This window comes from Bemisia tabaci, chromosome 7 (genome assembly GCF_918797505.1).
Source record: "Bemisia tabaci chromosome 7, PGI_BMITA_v3".
In the NCBI taxonomy this organism is placed as follows: Eukaryota; Metazoa; Arthropoda; class Insecta; order Hemiptera; family Aleyrodidae; genus Bemisia; species Bemisia tabaci.
Genome location: NC_092799.1, coordinates 25,442,378 through 25,448,377, shown reverse-complemented (window position 1 = coordinate 25,448,377; position 6,000 = coordinate 25,442,378).

Sequence of the window (6,000 nt, the reverse complement as noted above, 5' to 3'; positions counted from 1 at the left end):
TCGCCGGTAATTTACAAGCCAGTGGTAAATGAACATAGAAAATCAGAAAATTCAATTTTTCAGAAAAAATAAAAGAAGGAGATCAGAGTGTTGATTATATTGCCTATAATGTGAGTAGACACTTTTCCATCCTTAAAAACATGGCAGGAATATGCGCACTCAGAAAAGCGTGTAGTGAAGTCCGTGACATTAGTTGGGTTGAGTTCGGACAGGCAACAAAATTAACATCGTGACAAAGCGTAGAGTATCACAAAAAATGAAGGCGCTTCAAGCCGAGCTAACACTTTTGAATACCATAACCCTTAAAAATTGCATTATGTCGATGTGTATAATTGCGATTCATTGAAAAAACATGTGAACCGCCTGCAAACTACCGGCAATTGCTAATTGCCTGCGACTCATATATTCTTATGGACCTCAGGGCTCATGTCTCAATGCACATAGTTCTATTTGGCAGAAATACGTCAAATTCTAGTCCATAAAATTGGTTTTCGGTCAAGTAAGTATAAGAATTTTCAGATACATTCGTTAGGCAACACCTATTGAATAATGTGCCTATTTTGTCACTGTAATGGTCAAAGAATCATTTGGCGTGGCGTTCTTTGCGATATATCGGTCGACTTGCCATTTAAACCTGTAGAAAAGGATCGATAAAAAGGGTGTTCACAACGAAAACTTTTAAAATCGATTCTTCACCATGGCTTCAAATAGAATAATATCGATAATGCATCGATATACAAGTCTTGCCGGAGACTCAAACGCTTGGTTTGAAAAGTTGACTCGCACCAATATTGCCTCTCTCCTGACCGGAGGTATTAAACCAAACATCTGAATCAAAACTGGAACATACACGATTGAAACAGCCAATTCATATTTCTAAATTTATGAAATAAAATCACTAAAACGGGGTATATTCCATGAATAAAAACAATTTGTCAGGACGTTTGGGGATTATATAAAGTGGCTTATCTGGAGGTTTTCATTATACTTGCCACTGACCGCAAATATCATTGAAAATGGCGCAATATATCGCCGGTACAAGCTGAAGGCAAAAAAAGGGGGAAATTTACATTTTCAAATTGCAATAATTTACAATTTTAAACATGTAATATTAAAAAACCTGACTGATAATTGAATACATTTAGCTTTTATCAATGTAAAAAAGAAGACTATAGAGCTGAGATTAGGGTTGTTTCGTAGTTTTAGTGAGGCAGAAATTAAATAGAATTTTTGAAAAAATTCGAATATATAGTAAAATGACTCATGTAATTTTATTCAAGAATTTCAAGGATATTATGATATTGAGATTAAATGAACCACTTTACGTTCTTAAGGAATATTTCGAGAGAAAAGCGATAGTTCGACTGCTGTTACCTAGAATCATCCTTCAAGCTCCAAAAAAGCTCTTAAAGTTGATACCGTTATGGAGGAGCAATGTGAAACACTTTAAGAGAGGTCACTTTTGTCTCACTATATGAAACTCTCCATGCACAAATAGGACTGAACACATCAACGGGATTTTAGTAACTGAGGGTCAAAAATTATCATCTTGAAGCACAAAACTTGTCACTAGTAGTGGCAACCCTGCCTATGTATTTGACCCATGTATGCATGGAGCGTTTGATTAAACTGGACGCGTACAGAGGCAGTTTGCTCCTCTTTCACGACCCCAACTTTCGGAGCTTTTTTGAGGTTAAGACTTGATCATAGAGGTAACCGCAGTCGCAAAATCGTGTTCATCCCGAAATATTACATGGAATCCACAAATGGCTCCATTAAAACACCGAGAAAGGTAACTTCTTCCCCGTTCATGGCAACTATCGTATTGCGTAATCAGGAGAGAACCCACAGGAACGCAAGGCGGCGAACGCAACAAAAAAGCTTTGAACTCCGTCTGGAAGAATTGGAACGGCACACGGTGGATCGAGTCAATAGGAGAGGTCGGACAAAACTTGGAAACTTTAAACGCTCGTAACTCCGTTCAACAAAAACTTCCAGGTTCTAACAGTGGTTCCATTGGTTTCCTCGTGAAATTTCCTTTTAACAGCACCCCTTAAAATCTAAAATGAGGCCGAGTAAACATTAAAATTTGCAGTTTCAGTCAACAATTTCATGTTCGACCTCTCTGATCGACTCGATTCACTGTGCGGTAGTACTGACATGGTTGCGTTAATCCGCGGAAATGTCCAGTGATAGAAGGCGCACGATTTTGGCACGACTGCTTTAACTAGAGTGAAATTTTCGATCGCATCCATGCTCGCTCAGCGTGTTAGCATATTTTCTCGCTGGGGCTGGCTACCTCGGTGTTTACCTCAAGACTGCGCCGTAACTGACCCATATGACGGGGTAAAGTATCCTCCTCCTATATTTCTGACCGCTTCGATCAGGCGCCGTTCCCGAGAACGTAAAACAGGTAAAAGCTATCTGCTATTCAATCGAGGCATACACACATTAATCACCTCTTTTTGTTTGTGTGCTCCTTAAGCTCGCTTGCAACCCGGAAGTTTTGATTTGGAGCGCTGTTATGGTTCCCGTGAGAATAGGGGCCTAGGATTTTGATCTGGATGGTCAAGATTGAACCGCAATAAGACGTAAACTGGACGATTTACTCTCGACCAGCCTCTGTTGACCAAAACGATGTGGTAGTAAATTTTTAGTTTTAAATATATTTTCTGTCAATCTTAGAGTCTTGAACGGATGACAGCTAGCTAAAATTCATTAATTAAATTGGAGTTAGACATAATATATTGCGAGACAATTTAGCCATCGTAAGAGAGGCTTGGAGGACAAGGCGCAGACGTGCAGTTTTTGAAAAAAAATGAGATGTTAATGATTTCAAGTAAAACTAGTCTTGATGCAATATGCATTCTGTGAAAAATTCGCTCCCAAATACCAATTCTTAAGCATCAGAAAGCCAGTTTACACGTTCTTTTCGCCATAAGGTTCCATGAAATTTTGAAACTTCAAACACGTACTCCTCGAGCACCAAAAACTGCCTGTCTTCTGAGCGTCTTGTCCTCCAAGCCCCTCATAAGGTGTAGAACTCTTCGGAGAAATGACCGTTGCTGGACGGTGGCTGTTTTTGGCCTATCTTGTACAGTGAAGGCGAAATAGCAATGTGCGTGCCGTCTACATACTTTTGTGTCAGCTTACTCTCAATTGTCTATCGGAAAGCCTTTGTGTAAGGCCTTGTCTCCAAGGGCCTTTTCACGAGATTTGTCCCCCTTACGAAGTTGGGAAAAATATTGAGTCAATCAATATTTTTCCCAGCACCAAGTATGGTCCTTTTACTCCTAGGACCCACTGAGAGAGGAAGAAGAAGTGTAAACGAATTGTGCGATATTTTGTTGAATACTCCATTGTTCATGTTTGTTTAGTTAAAATAATGTGTCTAATTGTCAATTGAGTGCACTTATTATTTTAATCCCGGTTAAATACTCGACTTTATCTAATTTATCTTCCCGCGCACACTAGTCGCAGGACCGTATGAGCCTCGTCCCGTGGAGACGGTAACGGGGAAAAATCCCAGAAGTTTCATTCCTGCGATTCGAACTTGGGACAAATCCCATGAAAACATCCCGTGGAGACAAGGCCTACCGGTAAAATTAAAATTAACAGAGAGAATCTTAAGTTCCTCTTGAACACAAAACCCAGCTAAAATGTGCAACTGAGGCAGCGCTCATTCTCGTTAATGGGGCGTTGAACTTACAATAACGCACGGCGCATTTGAAGGACATGAAAAAAATGAACCCCCCCCCCCAAATAAAGTTAAATGGAGGGGGAAAACGGTAAACTACCATTTTGGGAAACATTAAAAATGAACAATGTAAACGAACAACCATGCGCAGCGCAGACTCAACAAATGCGAAAGATCAGGTGCATCAATTTATGAGTTTCGATGCAAATAACTTCTGCATTTAAGAGGTTTGCGGATACCTGCTCGAGCAAAGCTTGTGTAAAAAATTGAAATCTAACGGAGAAAAAAAAGGGAAAAAACTCGCTCTTAAGCAGTGCATATAAATGGACATTTGAAACCGGTCGTTCGAACTTGGCCGATAACTCAGGATCTCAATTCTCACGTGCAAAGGTCGTAAGAGCAAATCGTACCTTACGTTGAAGTGAAGTGGAATCAATTAAATGCCGTCCAGTGATTGAAAAATTGTCCGCTATTTATTCTGCTCGTCCTCCTCACAAAATGACCTGCGGCGCGGCCGCGGCATGGCGTTTGGTGATGCAATTTTTTTGTCGGTTGATCTACATGCTTTATGTAATGATATGAGCTTCTAAAGAAAGAGAAAAATATCACCCACCTCACAAAAACTCTCTCTTTTTTACTAACCTACATAATTTCGCTGGAACCAACTCTCCGAAGCAGCGTTGCCAATGACCGATGATCACAGCCTGTAATGTTGAATGTAAGTTCGATCTAAACAAATATCTCATAATCTATAAAAAGGTTTGTTATTCAAAGTAAATGCATTTATTTAGGAAATGTATACGAGTACTTTAAAGTGTGATTTGAAATGAAATAACAAATCTTACCAAACAATTCGTTACTAAAAAAAATTTACAGGGAGATGGGACATTGTAAAAACCCCGCAAAATTAGATTCACGTAGTTCAGAGATCTTTTTGTGAAGATTGCCATTGTTACAGTGTCATTATGCCATTCAATAATACAAGTACACAATGAACCAGAAAATGAAAAAAAAAATCAATAAAAAAAAAAACCTTGTAAATCACCAGTTACTCGACCAATACGTTAGTTAAATCCTAAGTACGAATATTAATGTATTAATTTAGAGATCACTCCCGAAAACTAAATATGATCTAAATGCTCGCATAAGTAGATAATAGCCTCTTGGGATTTTGAAACTGCTGTGAGCACTATCGCTAATAGTTGATAATGAGACTTTCAAAGTTCAACCCGAATATCCGTCCCGGAACTTCCTCTATGAGGAGTTGGAGTTGACCTTTAGAACTTTCATCGCCTGTTCTAGGATCACAGTCATTATCTCATATGCTACCAGTCGCGTATTGCCTCTGTAATAACACCGTGTCTTTAACCAATAAAAAATTTGGCTGAGAATGAGTGGTTGTGAATACCATAAAGATCTATATCTCAAAGCCAGTTCTATTGCCTCGATTCATCATACAGCTTAAAGATAGGCACTTGCAAATGTCAGCCTCCGATCAAGTTGTATAGTTTTATTGTCTTCCAGAAAATCCTTTGATTAAGTTATAGCATTGGATCATTCGTATTCATCTCATCTGTAAGGGCAGTAATAAATTTAAAGCCCGTTTCAATTGATATCTTGAGCGTTGAATATGGGGCTCGTTGGGACCGTTCATTACAAAGGCGCAGCACGCGACTATTCCTGCTCGATGGATGGCCATGTTGCATACACAAAAAATTGAAGGCGCTTTGCTTTCTTTCAGTGACAGCATCACGCGTCCCGATTGTTTCTACTAGACAAAATGCGCACTCATCTGACTGAAGCGTAAATGTGTTACGACATAAGCACTAGGAAGCACGGAATTATACGAAGAACTGGGGGTGCTAGGTCAAAATGTCCAAAAGAAAATGTCCAAAAGTCAAAATGTCCAAACCCTGAATGCCCAAAAATCTAAAAAGGCCAAATATCAGAAATGTCCAGCAGACAAATAAGTCCAAAAGTAGGCAAATGTCCAAATGTGAGATTAGGCATTGGTTGAGTTGTTATTGGATTTTTGGGTGCAGGTTTGCAAGCTATTTGTGAATGCAGCCACAGAAACAGATGCGTCGGATAATGGAGAGATGCAGGTTAAGAAAAAATGATGATAACATTTTTCATGAGAGCAGGCAAATTCTTACTATTAAAAATGCATTAGTGATTTATTTTCCAAATTTTAAGTGATATTGACAAACATAACAAACATGGCTAATATTACCCCATTTGTCATGAAAAGCCAAAAAAAAAAAAAAAAAAAAAAAAAAAAAAAAAACCGCCTGAAAACAGTT